Source organism: Tamandua tetradactyla, chromosome 4 (genome assembly GCF_023851605.1).
Source record: "Tamandua tetradactyla isolate mTamTet1 chromosome 4, mTamTet1.pri, whole genome shotgun sequence".
Lineage (NCBI taxonomy): Eukaryota > Metazoa > Chordata > Mammalia > Pilosa > Myrmecophagidae > Tamandua > Tamandua tetradactyla.
The window spans coordinates 186746425-186771007 of record NC_135330.1 but is presented as its reverse complement, the minus strand read 5'-3'; the positions used below and the strand labels follow the sequence as shown (position 1 = coordinate 186771007).

The following is a 24583-nucleotide window of genomic DNA, read 5'->3' as shown; positions in this document are numbered from 1 at the left end:
TTCTTTTCCTTTGGTTCAGTCACTAGGTTGTGTGTCCGAGCAACACATGTAAAAATATTTCAGCTAATTCTAGCATAGTTTGTACTTCCGCTTACTAGGTTTTGTTTTCACACACGACTCCAGATATATTAGCTCATAAAATTGAGAAATATAATAAAAGTGGGATTTTTTTGCTTCATTATGAGTAAGTTCAATGTATCATCTTGTCACAAAACTGAATAGATAACATTTTCAGACTCCTGTAAGCAAGTGTGGAAAAAACTAGGCAGTCGTCGACAAGGCAGTCAGTTATCCACAAGGTTCTTAAAATCTGTGACCTACAGTTTCCACCGCTTTAGTTCTTACATTGATAAGATAAAATTAGTTTTCTCATGGGCCTGATATAAATTATTATTTGTACTTGCTGTTACCTTCCCTCTTCCCTGGCAAAGCTGGTTTTATCAATAATGAGGGGTAGCTGAGAAGAATAGTAATAAGTGCTGTTTATTGAGTTCATAGTGCATACCTCATACTAGGCTTGATGCTTTACATAATTTTATTAATTCTTCCAATATCCTTACAAGGTTAAGAGCAGGTGTAAGTGATCTAGGCTAAATAATTACTGAAGTAACTGAATTAGGTCTAGAACTCAGATCTTAACTGGTCTCTTTCCACTCTACCTCACTGTACCTCATGTATGCTGTATTGATACCTTTTACATGCTTTTTATCTTTTCAGAGGAGAGTAGATTGAACAGAAAAATGTCATATTATTAAAAGCAGAAATTTCTGTTTTGGAAATTTCTGCTTACTATTCAAAAATGTGTTCCTGATAGTAAGATTATCAGTTACTACATTATTTCTCAGTATGAAAGCTGCATTTCAATTTATTATCAATAATAATAAACATTTATTGAGTGCTTACAGAGTGCCCAGCACTGTGCCAAAGACTCTCCATATTTAATCTTATCGGTAACTGAAGTAGCTATTTTTACTTTCATTTTATAGTCTAAGAAACTCAAACATATAGATTTCTAAGTAATTTACCCTCATTTATGCAGAAAGTGGTGGCATAGTGGGAATTCAAGCACAGATCTATCCGTTACCAGTCTGTGGTTCCTAACCTATAGGATAATGAAACAGAAAGCAGGCAAATTAATTTATTTGGAAATAGTTAAAATTGTTAAATCTCCTTTAGTTACTAAGTTTTGGAATATTAAAAAAGTGGTTTCATCATTTATCAGTCTGAGACTGTGGAATCTTATTTATAGAGAATTGTTCTGTTTTATCTGTTGGTAAAGGTGTTTTGAAATTCAGATTAATTAATGAGGTCTTTCAAAATTATTTTCACCTATTTTTTTTCATTAGATAAATCATGTGTTTCTTGTATGAAAATCATGCCCTAGAATTTTAGTCTGTAGAAAAATCCTAAAAGATTTTAGAATAGAGGTCTTTGGGAGTCCTTGGATGCATGTCTGAAGAAAATTGTAAACAATTTCTTGTTTGGGTACAAATATACCTTTTTGGTAATAGGATCTATAGCTTTTATCACTTTCTCTCAGGAAATAGAGACACTGAGAAATAAGAACGTAGTCTAAGTGTTCTCCCTTCCATTGGAGAAACACATTCAAAGAGGTAGACATGACTTACTCAAGGTAGGTCACACACAAATTAGTGAGAAGGCTATCCAGAACCCAGATCACAGAACTCCATATCAGAACTCTTTTTAAAAACTTTTATTTACTCAGCCATGGTGCTTCTCAAAGTTAGCATGTTGTAATACTATATATGTTATACTTGAGAAATTTCTCAGTATGTTTTTAGACATTGCAGTTATTTCAGTCTGTGCATCTGTAATTCAATCCTGCTTAGGTTATTGTGTGACTTGAAAATAAGGTATTGTTTTAGAACTGTAGAGTAAAAAAGATATTTATGGATTTTATAGGTCTCAACATTAGCAGTGATTCCCACCTTCCTGTGCCACTCGCCAAAGGTAGTCACGGAATATTTTGTGCACATCCTTGTAAATACTGCTTCATTTTCTATTTAACATGTTGAGGTTACTTGCTAGAAAATTAATTTGAGGATGAACAATCTAGGAGAGTTGTAAACTAATGACAATATGCCAGTATAATGATCTATTCTGAAAACATTGTTTAAATCGGTCCTGAAAATTCCTTTTCCAGAAAGATGTTGATTGTTGGCTTTTACTTAAGAAACCTAACCCTAAATTTTTGAGCGGACATAAAATACAGACTTAGTAAATCAACCACACATTTGTATTCCATTCTCTTCAGTGGGAGTCTTAATGACTATATGAATTTTTAGGTTACCTAAATGTAGACCTGAAAATTTGAAATTGTAGATACATTTTATGTTACTTAAAAATTGTAACAGCAATACTGGAATACATTATTTTCAAAGTATATCAACAAAACATGCCTTTACAGAATGAAAAGTGAGATTCTTCCTTCTCTCCCTTTCTTCACCCCAAACCCAGTTTTCTTTACCTAAATAATGCATATTAACAGTTTGACTGGATGTACTTTGATCTCTTTTCCTAAACTTTAAAAATATACTACTAAATAATTGTTGTTGTTGTTTTTTAACACAAAGGAGGTACTATAAATATTCTTTGTAAAGAAAAAGATCTTAAATACCTTCTCCATGGTAAGAAATTTAAGCAATGCAAAAGAATGTCTTGGGGAAAGTATAAGTTTCTTAGTTCCCATTTCCAGTCTTTGTGGATTACTGGTTACAGTTTCTTAGATAACCATATTGAAATTTTCTAAGTATAGTGCATATATACCTAAATACATTTTTTAATTTAAATGAGATTATATCCATATTTCTACAGTTTTCTTTGTTCATCTCATGTTGTGGATGAGTTTTAAAATAAGTTGTTTTTATTTTCTTTTTCATGGATAGCTATAAAATGTAGGATGTGCTTTGATTTTACAGATACCATAATGGAAAGGCTTGTAATTTAGTATTAGTATTGCATTGGTTTGAGCCATAAGTCAAAGAGTGCTTTATTTATTGTCTTGAGTTCCCTTGGTTTTGCTACCCTATTCTTTTAGGTTGTTAAGGACTGTCCTTAGTGTGTGTGCTGTGATTGTCCTTAGTGTATGCAATTATAAAATATGATAGTACAGAGCACACATGCTAACTGATACATTATATGTTAAAAAAAAGGGTTTCATGACTGGTTTCCATAGTTTTTGTTGTGGTAGAATTTAGTTAATATATTTAAAGTATATGTGAAACTGTTTGAACTGTATATATATACAAAGCATATCTTATTTGATTCTCACATCAATCCTGTGAACTAAATAGGTTGAAGAGATGTTCTTAAATTTTATAAATGAGAAAATCCAAGATTCAGAACTGGTAAACGATTTGCCTGTGGTGATATAGTTAGCTAGTTTGGATCTATAATTCAAACTCTGTTCCTTCTAGAACATTTCTTCAGTCTGTACATGTTAGGTACTATGCTAACAACAAAGAAAAAGGACAAGTCTTGTTTTCAAGGAGTATGTAGTTTAGTGGGAGGCAAATAAATTAGCCATTGTGTGGTGATGTTATAGCAGTATGTACTACTGTTCTGTTGGCAGTTCAGGGATGGGGGCATGTATCTCAAACTGAGGCGGGAATGTAGAAAGGGCTTTAAACTGAGGCACACAGGACAAAATGTACTACAGTTTCTCAGGTGGATAAAGGAATATCCCCATGTAGAAGGATATATTTGAATAGAGGCCTGAGAAAACACAGTGCATTTTATTTTGGGGGATCACAGATATTTGAGCATTTATTTAGTAGGTATTCTGAGCCCTCCAATGTTTAAGGTACAGTGCTCGTATCTTTTCTTTAACCAGGAATGTACTTGCCATAAAAATTAAGAATTTTTATATAGAATTTGCTTATTGAAAAAAATGCATTATATTGAGTAAGCGTTTTTATTTATTTCAACCCTATCTTTTGGTCCTTTTTTTGACTAGAAAAGTGCCATTAGAAAAGTAGGAAATAAGGAATTCTTTCCCTCAAAACTGATTCGTAGGAAATTTATATTTCAAATACAGTTCAGTTAAATATGTATTTTGCTGTTGGATTTGTGTCAAACTCAGCTAATTGGAATACAGCCAGTGGTCCATAGAAGAATTGTGAAGAGCTTTGAATTTAGGCAATTCATAGTTGCCTAAAAGGCAATTGATAAAATTCAACAGCTTTTTTTTTTTGGCATGGGTAGGCACCAGGAATTGAACCTGGGTCTGCAGCATGGAAGGTGAGAATTCTGCCACTGTGCCATCGTCGCATCGCACAGCATTTTATGATTAAAAATTTAGTAAACTAGGAATTGAAGGGAATTCTTATGATTAAGAAAAAATAGTTATTTGAAACCACTTTTAAATGATAAAATTCTTAGGCATTAAGAGAGTGAGTCCTAATATAACTATCATTTAAGATCTGGAGGATCTGACAAAATATAAGATAAGAGAAAGGAATAGGGGCAAATATTGCAAAGAAATGTAAAAAAGATGATTATTTGTAGGTGAAATAACATTCAGAGGGAGAAAATCTGAGGAAATTAACTAAAACACTATTAAAACCAATAGTTGTTTGGTAAGTTGGCCAGATACAAGATAAATAAACCAACTGCAAAGTTTCCTTTAACTTTTCTTTATTGTGTAGCATAACATATATGCAAAGCAAAGAAGGAAAAAAGCATTAGTTTTCAAAACACTCTTCAACAAGTAGTTACAGGACAGATCCTAGAGTTTGTCATGGTCTACCATATGATCCTCTCATATTTTTCCTTCTAGCTGCTCCAGAATATAGGAGGCTAGAGGGCTTAAATATTTTTTTATCATCACAATTGCCTTTTTTTCTATATATGAAAAATAACATATGTACAAAAAAGCTATAAATTTCAAAGCACAGCACCACAATTAGTTGTAAAACATATTTCAGAGTTTGTCATGGGTTACAATTTCACAATTTTAGGTTTTTACTTCTAGCTGCTCTAAAATACTGGAGACTAAGAGATATCAATTTAATGATTCAGCATTCATATTCGTTTGTTAAATCCTGTCTTCACTGTATAACTCCACCATCACCTCTGATCTTTCCATCCCTTTCTTTAGTGGTGTATGGGCTATGGCCATTCTAAATTTCTCATATCGGAAGGATCTGTAACTAATATGGGGTAGGGAGCTGGACTATCTGATGCTCTGGAGAGGCTGGGCTGGGTTTCAGGACTTTTCTGACCAAGGACCCATCTGGAGGTTGTAGATTTCTGGAAAGTTACTCTAGTGCCTAGAACCCTTGTGGAATCTTTTTTTGTTGTTGTTCTTGGATGTGGGCATATCTCACTTTAATTGCAAAAACCTTCATTTACAGCATATTCAATAATGAACATAGAGAAAAGTTCTGATATCTGAACATATGAACATATAAAAGTCCCTTGAAATTCAGGTAATCAAGATAAGAGAATTCAACACGGAAAGTAACTCTCCTCAGTTTTCTGAAGACTTTTTACATTTTAAAGGATGTCTAGGCCTATTAGTTCAAAACAGTAGGATATACCTTGCAGAGAAAGGGGAAAACCTTTATTCTTATTAGGAAATACAAATTGGCAGTTCCACTTGATGAAGTTAGATGGATATCCTCCTTGTATCAGGCTAGGTCAGAATATTTGGTAAAAGGGGGGCCATGGGTGGGGATGGGAACCAGCAGAAAGGGAGCACAAAGCATGTGGTGCCAAACAAATTAATCCATGTCCCCTAAACACAGATGAGGCACACCCTAGACATGGGACATACAAGGACAGCCATCAGATATTTACTGCTCTCATTGCCTCGTGCTAATGGTCTTATTTGCCCACAGAGAAAAATTTTGATCAGCAAATTAATTTGTCATTGAATTTAAGTCAAAAAGCAATCTTCAGGAAATTCGTTCTATACATACGGATTCCTATTTACCTACTTAAAGCTATGGTTATACAATGAATATTCCTGTTCTCATAAGCGTTTGTTTTATACAATGGAATGGTTTAAGAAAAGCATCGCCTAATTCTGACTTTATTTTGCACTTTCAAAAGGGACAGAAGGAATAGAGAAAAAGTGTGACAAATTCTCTAACTTGGGGTCCAGCCTGTGTAAAACCAGACTTCTCTGATTCGAGGTCCATCCATGTCTTTCGGATGTTTCATGTTGAGGGAAGGCTGGTGAAGCCCATAATACCCCACTACTACAGTGACTCTATCACAGTGTTCTAGCTAAAGTATATGTTTGAAACTACAGAGGATTTCAACTCAACAACTAAAATTTTAAACTGTAGCAATTCAGAAAAAATAATCTCAGAGAGCTCATCTCAAAAATGAAATTAAAGAACTATTGCTCAGATTTTCTGAAAAGTTAAGCTATTGCTCTCAGCTTTGTCCCCTGCTTCCAGGCTCAGGCGGACACGTAGGTGGAGGTGGCTCCTTGGCAGTGCCGTTCGCGGTGGCATCATCATATGGGGGTAACAGCACCGTAGTGTCATTACTAGCAACATAAACCAGGACGTCGGAGGAGTTTCTGCCATTGATGTATCGGTAGCAGTTCCAAACACAGCTAATCAGGTAACCCTTAAAAGTCAAGATGATGCTAATAAACAGAAGTATGATAAGGACCAAACAGGTAGGATTCACTGACATGATATCATCTCTGTACGGAAAATTAGGAGGCAGTTGTCGTATGTACTCCTGGATGGAATTTGGATAAACAAGCACAGTGACTGCCACCCAGGTGTTCAGGTCAAAATCAAAGATCTGGTAACAGAAGAAGGGGATGATCCAGGCAGCATGTTGCTTGTATGCTCCATAAGTAGCCATTGCACATATCAGGATCATGAGAAGGGAAATTGCAATAGCGATGCACATGTTGGCATCATCCATGAACTCAAAGTCACCTCCTAGTTCAAAACTTGAAAAGTGATACTGATCTGGATCAGCCAGTGCACTCAATAAAATCAACAGCACCACAGCATTGATGATCAGGTACCAGACGCCGAGCAGAATGGTGCCGGTGCGGACATGGCAGCACAGGCAGCAGCTGTTGGAGTAGAACCGCGTCCAGGGCGCAACCATCTTCATCGCTCGAGCCGCGGGCGCACTTGCGCGAGCGCGCGCCCAAGTTTGCAGAAGCGTGGGTTGCTGGCCTCGCCGCTCGCCCCACGCAGCTGCCTGCCGCGGCCCCTTCGCCGCTCTCCGCTGCCCACTTGCCCGCCGGCCCTCTCCCCACGCTTTCGCCCAGAGCTTCGAGCTGCCGCGGCACCCGGACCCTGCGCTCTGAAATCCGCGGCGGCGGGAAGAGGAGACCCTTGTGGAATCTTATATATTGCCCTAGGTATTCTTTAGGATTGGCTGAAATGGTCCTGGTTAGGGGTTGGCAGGTTATGATAAGTAGCAAAGTCTAACTGAAGCTTGTGTAAGAGCAACCCCCAGAGTAGCTTCTCGGCTCTGTTTGAACTCTCTCTGTTACTGATAATTTATTAATTACATTTCCATTCCCCCTTTTGGTCAGGATGGAATTGTTGATTCACGGTGCCAGGTCCGGATTCCTCCCTGGAAGTCATCTCCCACGTCGCCAGGGAGACTTTCACCCCTGGATGTTATGTCCCACGGAGGGGGGAGGGCAATGATTTCACTCTGCAAGATTTCCTTTATACCAGCAATGATCACCTTAAAAATGGAGAAGGGTATGCCGTTAGTAATAAAATTGTAGCAATAAATTATAAGGCTAATAAGAAACATGCAGAATTTTTTAATGAAGAAAAGCATAAACTTGTTTGAAGAATGTATAAGAAGATCTAAATTACATGAAGTCTGTGTTGCTGACTTCAAGAATTAGTCTTGGCTAAGATGGCAAGTCTTCCCTAATTAATCTATAAATTGAATGTAATGTCAGTCAAAATCCCTCCTCTCCCCTTACCCCTTTTTTTCAGGTGGGAGAAAGACTTGACTATTAACTAGGTAATACATCTGGAAGAATAATTGTAAGAGAATAACCTTTTAAAAAGAAGAATAAAGGGGGAATGGGAAACTTGATGTCCATTTATTAAATGTATTTAAAGCTGTAGAAAGTTGGAACTGAATAGTCCATAAAAAGAACTGTGATTAAAATGGTATTTCAAAGTATAAATGTGTGGAGAAGCAGACACTACTAATTAGTGGAACTATAAAATGTTACAAATTTTGTTAGATAGTTTGGTGGTATGTTACAAGAGCTTTAAAAATGTACATATCCTTTGACCCCAACTACTTTACTTATAGTAGTCTGTTCTACCTGTGGAAATATTTGCACATATACAAAGGATGTTTGCTGTAGTGTACTTTGCTGTAGCAAAGAACAGATACAATGTAAATGTAGTTGTGTGAAATTGGCTAAATAAACTATAATAGTTTATGTAAATGGAATATTATGGAACTTTAAAAAAATGTGATCTAATGTGGTAGATTTTGTGTGTGAAAAGATGCTGAAAATAAGTGAGTAAGGTGTGGAACTGAATATATGATATGATCTTATTTTTGATTTCTTAAAAAAAATCATTGCATATGTTAGAATATGCTTAGAAACAGAACTGGAAATTCTATACTAAACTTAAAAATGGCTATCTAGGGAATGGGATTGAAATTGGCAAGCGTCCTCATTTTCTATGTTTTTGTCTAGTTTGATGTTTTTAAAACATAAAAGTGTTATTTTGAATCACAGTCAACAAAGGAAAATAAAAAATCAATGACTCAGACTGAGTAAAGACTAGATTTGTAATTTTGCAGTTATAAATTAGGTCATCCAATTCTATAGCTATGTTTAATCATTGTTTGCTAAGCATAACCTTGTTAACAAATGAAAAAAAAAATCCCTTGAATGAGAAAGAGCTATTAGAAAAGCATTCCAAACCTGTTCTAGAAAAGGGTTGCATATTTACTCAAAGTTCAAGCTCTGTTTACTTGTGATTATGGAAGAAAATAGGTCCACTATGAAATGACCAGAATATTCTACACTAGGGGCTTTCAGAGGAAAGTACATAATCGATTTTAGAGGGATTTGTGAGTTTTACCTATAAAGGTTCTCTTAGAATAGGCCACTCTCATCCTATCCCCTCATCTTTAATGGCTTCCTTGACTGGGTTCTGAAAGCTCAGCATAGTTGTTATCCTCTACTTCATATTCCAACTATATCCCTAGCTGGGCTGTTTCTGCTTACTTTCTTTGTGTACCAATCAGGACCAACTTCATTATAGCAGGGACCAGTGCAAAATGAAAATGCTGGGTGCTTAGTTCAAACAAACAGGAGAAAAGTGCCTTTATACTTAGAAAACATAACAGGGGAAATAGAACTTTATAAGTACAACAAACTTATAAATTGCAAAAAAAAATTTTGGGTCATAATTTTATATAGTAGATCCAACACACACAGGACATAATATAGTACATATGGTACATTTATTTATATCTAGATTGATTATAAGATTTTTTCTGGCTTTTTCCTATAAACTTATTCAGTCATCCAGATTTATATTTTAACAAGTTCATTTTCAATTGATATAATTGAAAGTGACATCAGTTGCTCTTGGCAAATTCAAAATTGCAAGTCATTTTTAATTTTGAAAAGGATCTCTGCTGATTTAACTATTACTGGAGCTGGTAAGAGTATTTTATAGGCTGTGACAACTTGGGATGAATTATTTCAAAATATGAATTTTAGTATATGTAGAGCTTATTATTATTTTTTTTAACCTTTTGATTGTATAGTATAACATATACAAAGCAAAGAAAGAAAAGAGCAGTGGTTTTCAAAGCACTGTTTAACATGTAGTTATAGGACGGATCCCGGAGTTTGTCATAGTCTACCATACGATCCTCAGATTTTTCCTTATAGAGGCTAGTGGGCTTAAATATTTTTTATCATCACAATCGACTTTTTTCCTTCTTTTTTGTGAAAAATAATATATATACAAAAAAGCAATGAATTTCAAAGCACAGCACCACAATTAGTTGTAAAACATATTTCAGAATTTGATGTGGGTTACATTTCCATAATTACAAATTTTTACTTCTAGCTGTTCCAAAATACTAGAGACTAAGAGGTATCAATTTAATGATTCAGCATTCAAATTCATTTGTTAAATCCTATCTTTACTGTATAACTTCACCATCACCTTTGATCTTTCCATCCCTCTCTTTAGGGGTGCTTGGGCTATGGCTATTCTAAATTTTACATATCGGAAGGGTCTGTCACTAATATGGAGTAAGGAGATGGAACTCTCTGATGTTCTGGAGAGACTGGGCCCTCTAGGTTTCAGGACTTATCTGGACCAGGGACCCATCTGGTGGTTGTAGGTTTCTGGAAAGTTACTCAAGTGCCTAGAACCCTTGTGGAATCTTATATATTGCCCTAGGCGTTCTTTAGGATTGGCTGGAATGGTCCTGGTTGGGGTTTGGCAAGTAATGATAGATAGCAAGATCTAACTGAAGCTTGCGTAAGCGCAAACTCCAGAATAACCTCTTGACTCTATTTAAACTCTCTCTGCCACTGATACCTTATTAATTTATTACCTTTAATACCTTTATTAATTACACTTCTTCCCCCCTTTTTGGGCAGGATGGAGTTGTTGATCCCATGGTGCCAGGGCCAGATTCATCCCTGGGAGTCATCTCCCACATCACCAGGGAGAGTTTCACCCCTGGATGTCTTGTCCCACATAAGGGGGAAGGCAGTGATTTCACTTGCAGAATTGGGCTTAGAGAGAATGAGACCACATCTGAGCAACAAAAAAAATCCTCCAGAAGTAACTATTAGGCATGCCTATAAGTAATCAACCTTCTTTGCTACCTACATAAACTTCATACGAGTAAACCCCAGGATCAAGGGCATGGCCTGTTAATTTGGATGTCCCTAAAGTGTGGCACAGTATCAGAAGAGTCCCTGATGGTAAGGTTTAATAGTTCCATATTCTTTCTCCTGTCCCTCAAGGGACTTTGCCAATGCTTGATTATCTGCTTAATATACTCTAGAACGTATCCAGCCAGGCATTACAATCTATACAGGATTAAAGGTCCGCTTATTCTGGACTCTCTGTGTTTCAGTTGTTCAAATGAGTAGAACTTATGATTTTTGCAGAACAATTTTTTCTAAAAAGATTAAACTGTACATACAGATTATTTTCATGTCAGTTTAAATTTAAATTTATACATGGACATTTTAATGTTTCCTTTGACATTTCTTGTTACTTATAGAGGCCTACAAGAAACCATATGGCTTCATTATTTGTATGTATTTCAGAATGTCCATGTGTTGTTCTTGTTTTTTCAATTATAAGAAAAGTGTAATTTTAAAATTGTCTTCCTCATTTATAATTGGTTCATCTGAAATTACATATTAAAGTAGCATTCTTTTCCATCGTTATGTGCTGATCTTTAACTTTTGTTTCTAAGCCTGTGGATATTTTACTTTGCTTTTGTAGTTTTCCAAACCAGAGATTCTAAAGCGTTTGAAGAATTGTAATAATTTGCTGATATGCTTTATTTCACTGTCCACATTTTTGTTCTATGATTTACTGACAAACTTTACTGCCTGAATGTGGCACTTGAGGGACAGTACTGTCCCCATATGTACCCATATGAGACAGGAGGATGGAACTAGTTGATTTTCTTGGGGATGCTGGCCCTTCTGGGTTTTAGGACTTACCTGACCTAGGAACCCATCTGGAGGTTGTAGATTTCTGGAAAGTAATCATACTGCATGAAACTTCTGCAGAATCTCAGAGCTCTAGGTGTTCTTTAGGGTTTACAGGAATGGTTTGATTGGGGTTTGGCAAACCATGGTAAATAACAGTATCTAGCTGAAGCTTACATAAGAGTAGCTTCCAGAATAGCCTCTTGACCCTGTTTGAACTCTCTCAGCCACTGATACCTTATTTTGTTACATTTCCCCCCCTATTTGTAAGGAAAACATTGTTGATCCCACAGTACCAAGCCAGGTCCATCCCTGGGATTCATGTCTTGCATTGTGAGGGAGACTTTCATCCCTGGACTTTTTACTCTGTAGTGGGGAGGGTAATGATTTCACTTGCAGAGTTGGGCTTAGAGAGAGAGGCCACATCTGAACAACTAGAGAGGTCCTCTGAAAGTAACTAACTCTTAGGCATAAATATAGGTAGGCTTAGCATCTCTGCTACAAAATTAAGTTTCACAAGAGTCAGCTTCAAGATCAAGGGCTTGGCCTGTTGACTTGGGAGTCCTTCATTTTTGAGACAGTTTCAGGGACTTCCCCAGTGGTAAAGCTTAATAGTGCCATATTTTTTCTCCCATCTGTCAAAGCGCTTTGCCAAAACATAAAAAAATATATTTTTAGTGACAAATCTTCACACATATGCAGTCCATGCGTGGTGTATAGTCAGCGGCTCACAATACCATCACTTAGTTATGTATTCATCACCATGATCATTTTTAGAACCTTTGCCTTACTCCAGAAAAAAAAAATTAAAAGAAAATCTCATAGATCCCATGTGCCTTATCTCTCTTTCTCATTGACCGCTAGTATTTCAGTCTCCCTGGCTTGTTTTACCCCTTATCCCTTCCTGTTACTTATTATTTATGCAGTACTTTAAAAAAAATTTATTTATTAATTAAAAAATTAAGAAACTAAATAAAACATCAACGTATATAATCAATAATTCACAATATCATCACTTAGTTGCATATTCATCATTTCTTAGAACGTTTGCGTTAGTTCAGAAAAAGAAATAAAAAGACAATAGAAAAAGAAATAAAATGAACACAGGAAAGAAAAAAAAAAGATTATACCTACCATACCCCTTACCCCTCACTTTCATTGATCACTAGCATTTCGAACTAAATTTATTTTAGCATTTGTTCCTCCTATTATTTATTTTTATTCCATATGTTCCTCTCATCTGTTGACAATGTAGATAAAAGGAGCATCAGACACAAGGTTTTCACAATCACACAGTAACATTGTGGCAGCTATATCATTATTCAATCATCCTCAAGAAACATGGCTACTGGAACACAGCTCTACATTTTCAGGCAGTTCCCTCCAGCCTCTCCATTACATCTTGAATAACAAGATGATATCTACTTGATGCATAAGAATAACCTCCAGGATAACCTCTCGGCTCTGTTTGGAATCTCTCAGCCATTGACACTTTGTCTCATTTCACTCTTCCCCCTTTTGGTGGAGAAGATTTTCTCAGTCCCTTGATGCTAAGTCTCAGCTCATTCTAGGGTTTTTCTCAATCCCTTGATGCTGAGTCTCAGCTCATTCCAGGATCTCTGTCCCATGTTGCCAGAAAGGTCCACACCCCTGGGAGTCATCTCCCACATAGACAGGGGGAGGGTGGTGAGTTTGCTTGTCGTGTTGGCTGGAGAGAGAGGCCACATCTGAGCAACAAAAGAGGTTCTCTTGGGGGTAACTCTTAGGCCTAAATTTTAAGCAGACTTGACCTATCCTTTGTGGGCTTAAGTTTCATATGAGCAAACCCCAAGACTGGGGGCTCAGCCTGAAGCTTTGGTTGTGCACACTGCTTGTGAGAATATCAAGAATTCAACTTGGGGAAGTTGAATTTCTCCCCATTCTCACCATTCCCCGAAGGGGGCTTTGCAAATACTTTTCCACTCACTGATCGAATCACTCTGGGATTCATCGGGTCATCACTCTGGACAAACCAACAAAATCTCATGTCCTACTTGAGATTCCAAGTACTTATGGTGTTCAATCAAACTATCTACATAGTCAAAATATAAATTTTGTAACAAACATTTTTTTATGCCAGTACTTTTTAATTATCAGCTCAGCATACTCTGGGATGTATCCGGAGCACCATTTTATTTATAACATTTATTATACCTGCAATTTTATACTTATTTGTGTATGATTGACTTCTCCACTAAATTGTGAGGATAGGGATTCTGTTTATTTTGGTTCATCATTAACTCACTGCCTGGCACGCAGTAGGCATTTGATATATATTTGTAGGCTGAAATAATCATACTACAGTGGAGGAAGGCATATAGTATGATGGGTTCCAGAGACAGATTACCAAGGTTTGAAATGAAATTTCATTCACTCCTTGCTACTTGTGTGGTTTTGGATTATGTTATTACATTTCCAGCTTCCCTTCTTGGCTTTTTCTTTGTTTATTAGCCATACCAACCTTCTTTCTGTCCTTCCCACTCTAGTCTCCTGTCCTTCCACTAGGCATTTCATTCAATGCTCTTTTAATTTTTTTTTTAATTATTAGAGAATTTGTGGGTTTATATGAAAATCATACATAAAATGCAGTGTTCCCATATACCACCTATTATTAAACATCTTGTATTAGTGTGGTTCATTTGTATAATTGAAGAGAGAATGTTTTTATAATTGTACTATTAACTGTAATCCATGATTTATATTAGGATTCACTGTGTTGTACAGTCCTGTGTTCTTTTCTTAAAAAATTTCCATCCTAGTTATATATATATGTATATATATATAAAACCCCAAATTTCCCCGTTTAACCATATTTAAATATATAATACCGTGCTGTTAATTATGTTCACAATGTGTTGTGAACACTCCCATCCATTATCATAACTTTTCCATCACCCAAAATAGAAACTTTGAACAATTAAATGGAATGCTCTTTTCTGCTTTTACCTGATCTTTAAGATCTCAGTTCAGTTGCTGCTTTCTCAGAAAAGCCTTCCTTAACTTCCTGAAAGTGAAATTCATCTATCCTTTCATAACACTCCCACATCTGGAATCTTATTTGTGTGGTTAGTGAATATGTGCTGGTTTCCTTTGCTACATTCTAATACACATGAGCATAGAAAACTTGTTTGCTTTTTCTTAATAATGTGACCCTAGCACAGTGCCAGACACATAGTCTGTTGAGTGGGAAAAAAAAAAAATAGACTGAGTAAATGAGGAAGGGGAGTAGTATGAGATAAGCCTAAGAGAGGTAGGCAGGGGCTGGGTCATCTAAGGCCTTATTTCCATATTAAGTACCTTTTTCTTATCCAGTAGTGTGACTTGTCAGATTTGTGGTATAGATATTTGTCTGATAGCAGTGTGGAAAATCTGATCTGACGGTAACAAGATAGGAGGTAGGAAAACAAGTTAGGAGGCTGTTTAAGTTGTTCACCAGAAAAGTGATGAGATTCTGAACGAGGCTTAGGTAGGAAGGCATATATTAATCTTTTCAAAACAAAATTAGGAGTGAGATAGTGACCTGATCCGATGAGATCTTAGAAAAATTACCCTGGTGCTGTATTAGTAAGCATACATGGAGAAATTATTGAAACCTTGGAGTTGAAAGACGATATAAAAATAGAGGGTCTGGAGCCAGACTACATTCTTCTTGGCTCTACCAGTGACTTCCTGTGTGACTTTTGCTTAGTCATTTAACCTTTCTGTGTCTGTTTCTTCATCTCTAAAATAGAAAAATAGTAATACCTGTCTTAGGAGATTAGTGTGAAAGGTATTTGTTTTACAATAAAGGAAAACACTTAGTAAAGTTGGTAAAATTTTATTATCATTGAGTCCAGATCAGCTTTGTCCAGTAGAACTTTCTGCATTGAAAGAAGTAGTCTATATCTGTTGTCTAATGTGACAGCCACTAGCCATGTGTGGCCATTAAGCACTTGAAATGTGGTTAGTGCAACTGGGGAGCTGAATTTTTAATTTAATTTAAATGAAGTTAAGTAGCCTCATGTGGGTAGTGGCTACACTACTGGACAGCACAGTACTAGTGTGTTGCTATCCATCTCTTTGTATTCATCTTCTGATTTGCCTCATAACTGTGAAATATCTTTCTTATGTTTTTTATCTGTGCTGTTATAGGTGGAAAATGAAAAATTCTGAATTCTCAACAGTCAGTGAAACAAAAAAAGACATCAAAAATGGTGTCTCCAAACTCATGTTCTACCTTATTGAAATAGGCTCTATGTTGGGTAATATAGTAAAACAAAAACAACTCAGGATAATGTAATAACCCTATTAATCTCACAATGCATATTTTCTAGATGATTCCATCATCTATTTTCTTATTTTATATTTTTATATTATAGTTGGGAATAATTGATGTGTTTGATGAAATAATCTCTAGGGTGATGAAATAGTAAAATCTTTCAAGATGTAGGAAAATATGATTACTAAGATTTCATAATAAATTTTAGACTTATAAAAATGTCCAGTGGACATATAAGCTGACTTCAAGATGGAGGTAGTTTTAATCTATTAACAAAAAGTGAATTTTCTCTTTATTCCTAGGAAGACCTTTAAGAAAAAAGTCAAAATCATAAAATATCAATTGTTAAAAATAGTACTGTTAGAAAAAAACCAACAAAACTTCAAAATTCAGGAATTGAATTTAGTGGACCCTAATTGTGTATAGTTAAGGGAGTGCCTTTATTGACTCACCATTAATATGTTTGCTATTTTTTTGACAAGTTCTTTTTATCAGGTTAAGAAAGTTTCCATCCATTCCTGCTTTGCCCAGAGTTTACTCATGGATCTTAATTTGTTTAACATGTTTTTCCATTTGTTTATGATAATTTGACTTCTGTCCTTGAAACCACTGATTCAGTTTATTTAATGGTTGCAGGGCTGTTCAGGTTTTCTGTTTCTTCTTAAGTCATTTTTGTTAAGTTATATTTTTCTAGGGATTTGTCTGAATTATATCAGCTTTATATTTATCAGCATAGAGTTGTTATAATTTGCTTATGTATTTATTTTTTAACTTTTTTTGTGAAAAGTAATATATATACAAAAAACAATAAATTTCCAAGTACATTTTTACAGCAGATATTTTTATTGTTATATACTTCAATGCTTGTGACTTTTTTTTAATTAAAAAAATTTTTTTTAAACATAACAATATACAAACACAAACATTCTTACCATATGATCATTCTGTTCTTGGTATATAATCAATAACTCACAGTATCACATAGTTGTATGTTCATCACCATGATCATTTCTTAGAACATTTGCATCAATTCAGAAAAATAAATAAAAAGAAAAAAGAAAAAAACTCATACATACCATACCCCTTACCCCTCACACTCATTGACTGCTAGTATTTCCATCTACCCAATATATTTTAGCCTTTGTTTCCCCTATTTTTTTCCTATATCCCTTACCACTCCCTTTCATTGGTCACTAGCATCTACTGTATTTATTTTAACATTTGTTCCCCCTATTATTTTATTTATTTTTAATCCATGTATTTGGCTCATCTGCCCATACCGTAGATAAAAGGAGCATCATATACAAGGTTTTCACAATCACACAGTCACATTGCGAAAGCTGTATCATTATACAATCATCGTCAAGAAACATGGCTACTGGAACACAGCTCTATATTTTCAGGCACTTCCCTCCAGCCTCTCCAGTATACCTTAACTAAAAATGTGATATCTATATAATGCATAAGAATAACCTCCAGGATAACCTCTTGACTCTGTTTGAAATCTCTCAGCCATTGATATTTTATCTCATTTCTCTCTTCCACTTTTTAGTCGAGAAGGTTTTCTCAGTCCCTTGATGCTGAGTCCCAGCTCATTCTAGGATTTCTGTCCTACGTTGCCAGAAAGGTTTACACTCCTGGGAGTCATATTGCACATAGAGAGGGAAAGGGCAGTGAGTTTGCTTGTTGTCTTGGCTGGAGAGAGAGGCCACATTTGAGCAACAAAGGAAGTTCTCTTGGGGGTGACTCTTAGGCCTAATTTTAAGTAGGCTTGACCTATCATTTGTACGGTTAAGTTTCACATGAACAAACCCCAAGATTGGGGGCTCAGTCTGTTGCTTTGGTTGTCCCCACTGCTTGTGAGAATATCAAGAATTCTCTGCTTGGGAAAGTTGAATTTTCCCCCTTTCCCACCATTCCCTGAAGGGGACTTTGCAAAAAGTTTTTTACTCACTGTTTAAATCACTCTGGGCTTTACTGGGGCATCACTCTGGACACACATACAAAATCTTATGCCCTACTCAAGGTTCCATGTACTTATGGTGTTCAGTTAAGCTGTCCACATAAGTTATATTAGCAACTGCACTAGTCAAAATATAAATTTTGTACCAAGTAAACATTTTTTGCTTTAATCTCACGCATAAGTTGAAATTTTAAAATATTAGTCACCATCTATTTTCAACACCCTGCAGTAATGACATTCCTTTGTTCTTCCTCATGCAAAAATATTTTTAAATTTGTACATTTAGTCACTGTCATTATATACTCTAGGCATTCCTAGATTATACCATCTCAGTCTTAATAGTTTTTTCTTTCTGATTTCATTTGTGTCTTAGGTCTGATTTCAAGTAGGGTAGTCTATCCTTTGCGGGGATAAGTTTCATATAAACAAACCCCAAGATTGGGGGCTTGGCCTATTGCTTTGGTTGTCCCCACTGCTTGTGAGACTATCAGGAATTCGCCACATAGGGAAGTTGAATTTTCCCCCTTTCTTGCCATTCCCCAAGGGGACTTTGCAAATACTTTTTTATTCACTGTTCAGATCACTCTGGGATTTATCGGGACATCACTCTGGACAAACCTACAAAATCTCATGCCCTACTCAAGGTTCCATGTACTTAAATGGTGTTCAATTAAACTGTCCACATAAGTTATATTAGGAAGTGCACTAGTCACAATATAAGGTTTGGTATGGTTACTGTTCTGCAATTTTTCATTTTTTCTTCTAACTGCTCCAAGACACTGGAAACCAAAAGAAATATCAGTATATTGATTCTGCAGTCTTATTCGTTTGTTAAACCCTATCTTCTCTATTATATGCTTCCTTTTTTGGTGTGAAAAATAACATATATACAAAAAAGAAGCAATAAATTTCAAAGTACATTGTAAGAATTAGTTGTAGAGCAGGTTTCAGAGATTGGTATGGGTTGCACATTCCACAGTTTTAGATTTTTATTTCTAGCTCCTCTAAAATTCTGGAGACTAAAAGAAATAATAGTGTACCAATTCAGCATTCATACTTGTTGTTACACCCGACCTTCTCTGTATAACTCCACCATTACCTTTGATCTTTCTCTCACTCTTTAGGGGAATTTGGACTATGGCCATTCTAACTTTTTCACGTTGGAAGGAGCTGTCGATATTATGGGATAGGGAATGGAACTAGTTGATGTTCCGAAAAGGCTTGGTCTTTCTGCATTGTAGGACTTACGTGGTCCAGGGACCCATAGGGAGGGTGTAGGTTTCTGGGAGATTACCCTAGTGCATGGAACCTTTGTAGACTCTTATATAATGCCATAGGTATTCTTTAGGATTGGCAAGAATGGTTTTGGTTGGGGTTTATATTTTGACATAGTAATGACAGTGGGCATCTTTATTTTGTTTCTGATCTTAAAGGGAAACCTTTCAGTCTTTCACCATTGAGTACAGTGTTAGCTGTGGGTTTTTCATATATGTCCTTTATCATGTTGAGTAAGTTTCCTTTGATTCCTGTGTTTTGAAGTGTTTTTATTAAGAAAGGATGCTATATTTTGTCCAGTGCCTTTTCTGTGTCTATTGATATGATCATGTGGTTTTTCCCTTTTGATTTAATGCGGTATATTACATTAATTGATTTTCTCGTGTTGAACTACCCTCACATACCTGGAATAAAACTCACTTGGTCATGGTGTATAATTCTTTTAATGTGCTGTTGGATTCAGTTTGAAAATATTTTCTAATTTTTGCACCTCTACTCATAATAGTAATAACTTACTACTCATAGTAGTAAGATAGTAATAACTTTCTTATATATTTGCATCCCCTCCCCATAACTGTACTCTTCTTTCTTTTTGTGAATTTGCATATTCTCTGCTATTTTCTTTGTAGTTACCATGGGGCTTAAATAATCTAAATCTATAACAATTTTATTAGTCACTTCAAAGAAGCAACTTTTGGCTTTTTTGTTTCTAATGTATATTTAATTTGTTTAATCAATTTCTGCCCTAATTTTTACTGTTTCTTTCATTCTGTTTTATTTGGTTATGTTCTTCGGTAGTTTTCAATTCTTAGGTGGATGTTTAGCCTATTTATTTTGGCCTTAGTTTCTTTTTTTTTGGCATGGGCAGGCACCGGGAATCAAACCCAGGTCTCTGGCATTGCAGGCGAGAATTCTGCCATTGAGCCACCATTGCACCACCCTTTTAATTTTTTTTTATTTGAAATATATATACAAGGAAACGAAGGAAAAAGCTGTAATTTTCAAAGTACACTTCAACAAGTAGTTACAGAACAGATTTCAGAGTTTGTTATGGGTTACCGTTCTTCTGTTTCACATTTTTCCATCTTGCTGCTTCAAAACATTAGAGGCTAGAAGAAATATCAGTGTTTCAGCAGTCATACTCGTTTGTTAAATCCTGTTTTCTCTGTTATAACTCCTCCTCCATTGAGCTTTCTGTCTGTCTGTAGGAATCTTTAGGCAGTGCCTGTTCTGACTTTTTCATGTTGAGAAGTGGTATTGACACTAAAGGATAGGGAGATGTAATTAGTTGATAATCTTGAGAGGCTGGTCCCTCTGGATTTCAAGATGTATCTGGCCTAGGAACCCCCTAGAAATTTTAGGTTCAAGGAAAGCAAACTTAGTATGTGAAACTTTTGTCGAGTCTCATTTTGAGCCCTAGGTGTTCTTAAGATTAACAGGAGTTATATCGGTTGGAGTTTAGCAAACCACAGCAATTAGCACTTTCTAACTGAAGCTTACATAAGAGTAGCCTCCAGAACAACCTCTTGACTCTATTTGATCTCTCTTAGCCACCAATGCCTTATTTTATTACTTTCCCCCCATTTGGTCAGGTAGGCATTGTTGATCCCCTGGTGCTGGTGCCAGACTCATCCCCAGGAGTCATACCCTGCGTTATCAAGAAGACTTTCACCCTTAAATGTCATGTCCCACCTGTGGGTGGGGAGCAGAAATGATTTTCCCTGCAGAGTTGGGCCTAGAAAGAGAGGCCACATCTGAGCAATGAAAGAAATGTCCTGGAATCAACTCTCAGGCCTCATTATAGGTAGTCTTAGCTTTTCCACTACAGAAATAAGTTTCATATGGGCAAGCCTCAAAATCAAGGACTTGTCCTATTTTCTTCCAAGTCTCCAATTGTTGAGAAGTTGCCTGGGGTTTCCCAGATGGGAAAGTTTAATAGTTCCATGTATGTGTATATGTTTTCCTTCAGACCTTCAAGGGATACTACCAGTACTTACTTTTTTTTGTATGCTGTGTTGGGAATCACCTTTCATTCTTTTTCCATGTGAGTATCCTGTTGTTGCAGTACCATTTGTTGAATTTTTTTTTTTTTGGAATTGCACAGGCCAGGAATCAAATCCGGATCTCCTGCATAGTAGATGAGAATTCTACCACTGAGCTACCCTTTCACCCCTACCCATACTTTTTAATTGTCAGCCCACTGTAGTCTGAAATTTATCCAGGTATTAAGCTATCCTGAATTTCAAGGTCTCATTCCAGTTCTGGAACCCAGGAGTTTGGGTTGTTTAAATGAACTATCCAGACAGATTAATTTAGATTGTGTGTTACAGAAAATTTAAGTTCTAGATGTGATAAACCTTGGTCTCATATGGTAACTGAAGGTCTAGAGTACGTACACTATCATCTTTTATCCCTTGTTCTGATATACCTAGTCCTTGTCAGATTGACTTAGTTTTTATTTCTAACTGACCTGATCTCTTTTTCAGTTACGTAATTGTTACTGCTACTAGCTTTCAGGTGTAGCACTCCATTTCTTGGTCTTAGGTGTCACAGAGTTACTCAAAGTCCAGGGAAATACCAGCTGATACACATATAGCTCAGTGTCTCAGAATCTAGAAGTATACTTACAAATTAAGACTAAGTGTGGCTGCTATAAGGGTTTATAATCTAGGCCCCAATTTTCTCAGAAGTATTTTTTGAAAGAGACCGTAGTGTATTTGTTCTTTCAGTTTGGCTTATTTTGCAAAACACGTTGTTCCCAGGTTTATTCAGTTCCTTTGCATGCCTCTCAACTTCTTCCCTTTTTGTAGCTGCACTATAGTCCATCATGTAAATGTATCACAGTTTGCCACTCTGCTTTCAGTCATTGTACCCTTTGGCTCCATCCATCTATTGGACGTTATGGATAATGTCCAAAATAACAAAACTGTGCCTTCCCAATTATCAAATCAAAACTACCCTTTATCACTTCTTCCTCCTCCACCCCCAAGTAGTTGCCCCTTGTAGTGCTGTTATTGTTGATGTCTTCCTGTTAACTACAGCTCATAGCGTGCAGTTTTAGTTTTCCCCCTATACTCCTCTACTACTGATTCTTTGTCCAATATCAAGCCATTGAAATAGTTCATGCAAGAACTTATTTGTAATTTTAGATTTAATCAGTAGGATTCATAGCACTATACATCCCCTTTCAGTCATATTAACCTTTAATATGGCAGTGTTACTTATAAACCTGCTAATTAGTTACCATCACACTTACCTGTTACCTTGCATTTACTTTTTTTTTTTGCATGGGCAGTCACCGGGAATCAAACCCGGGTCTCTGGCATGGCAGGCAAGAACTCTACCTGCTGAACCACCGTGGCCCACCCTGTTCCCTTGCATTTAAATTCAGTCCCCTTGAATTTAAATCCCCTGTCTCTAGCTTTTGTGTACCTCTAGGTCTGCTATATTCTACAGTGTAACCTCTCAGATTACTTGTAACACAGTTATAATAGCAGAATCATACAGTATCTGTCCTTTTGTGTTTGACCTTTCACCTTAGCATTAGGTCTTCAAGGTTCATCCATGTTGTCATATGCTTCAGTACCTCATTTTGTCTTACTGCTGTATGTCCATAATATATATATACCATATATTGTTTATGCACTCATCTGTTGATGAGCACTTGGATTGTTCCCATCTTTTTGCAATGGTGAATAGTTCCATTATTAACATCGGTGTGCAAATGCTGTTCATGTCACTGCTTTCAGCTATTCTGGGCATGTACTGAGTAGTGGTATTGCCGGTCTTAGGGCAACTCAATATCTAGTTTTTTGAGGAATTTCCAAACTGTTAACTAAAGCAGCTGCACCATTATATAGTCCCACCAACGGTGAATGAGTGTTCCTATTTCTGCACATCCTCTCCAACATTTGTAGTTTCCTATACATAGAATATCAAGTCTTTATCCGATAGGTGATGTGGTAGTTAGATTCATTTGTCAGCTTGGCCAGGTGAGCGTGCCTAGCTCTGTTGCTGTGGACATGAGCCAATGGTATGTGAACCTCATCTGTTGCTGATTACATCTGTACTTGGCTAGGAGGCGTGCCTGCTGCGATGATTGACGTTTGAGTTAATTGGCTGGTACTTAAATGAGAGAGCTCAATGTAGCACAGTCCAAGCAGCTCAGCATACCTCATCTTAGCACTTGCAGCTCAGCCCAGACCTTTGGAGATGCAGAAAGAAATCACCCCAGGGAAAGTTGTTGGAACCCGGAGGCCTGGAGAGAAGGCCAGCAGAGACCACCCTGTGCCTTCCCACGTAGGGAAGAACCTCAGTTGAAAGTTGGCTGCCTTTCCTCTGAAGAACTAACAAAATAAATCCCCTTTTATTTAAAAGCCAATCCATCTCTGGTGTGTTGCATTCCGACAGCTAGCAAACTAGAGCAGGTGGTTTCCAAATATTTTATCCCCTTGAATTGGCTGCCTCTTCCTCTTTTTGATAAAGTCCTTTGAGGCACAGCAACTCTTGATCTTAGGGAGTTCCCATTTATCTTTTTTTTTTTTGCTGCTTGTGTTTTAGGTGTAAAGTTTACACCTAAACTTTACACCTAGGGAAGATATTTCTGTAAATTTTCTTTTGAAAGTTTTATGGTACTGGCTCTTACATGTACAGCTTTAATCCTTTTTTTTTTTTTTGCTTGGACAGGCACTGGGAAACGAACCTGGGTCGCTGGCATGGCAGGCGAGAACTCTGCCACTATGCCACTGTGGTCCCTTTAATCCATTTTTAATTAACTTGTACAGGGTATAAGGCAGGAGTCCTCTTTCATTCTTTTGGCTGTTGATATTCAATTCTCTCTTGCCCATTTATTGAAAAGACTGTTCTTTCCCATTTCAGTATATTTGGGGGTTTTATCGAAGATCAGTTGTCTGTAGATTTGGTGGTCTGTCTGTAAACTCTGGATTCGATTCCATTGGTCAATACTTCTCCAGTTTCTTAACCTGTGTTACCTAAAAATATACATTTTTCCTATTAATACCATATTTGTATTTTCCTTGTAATACTGTATTTGTATACTATAGGCTTTTAAAAAATTATTGAAAAATCTTAATATAATAGCATACATTCTTTTTTTTATTTTATTTTATTTTTTTATTAATTAAAAAAATTAGCTAACACAACATTTAGAAATCATTCCATTCTACATATGCAATCAGTAATTCTTAATATCATCACATAGATGTATGATCATCATTTCTTAGTACATATGCATCGATTTAGAAAAAGAAATAGCAAGACAACAGAAAAAGAAATAAAATGATAATGTAGAGAAAAAATAAAAATAAAAAATACAAAAATATATAAGAAAAAA

At 36.2% G+C, this 24583-nt stretch overlaps 1 protein-coding gene and 1 pseudogene across 2 annotated transcripts in view; one reads left to right on the top strand and one right to left on the bottom strand.

The window, feature by feature from the left end:
* The window catches only part of XPO4 (exportin 4), a 154504-nt gene that overhangs the window by 1051 nt on the left and 128870 nt on the right, over positions 1-24583 (top strand). The window lies entirely within an intron of this gene.
* On the bottom strand, positions 5485-7143 carry LOC143681626 (lysosomal-associated transmembrane protein 4B pseudogene; annotated as a pseudogene).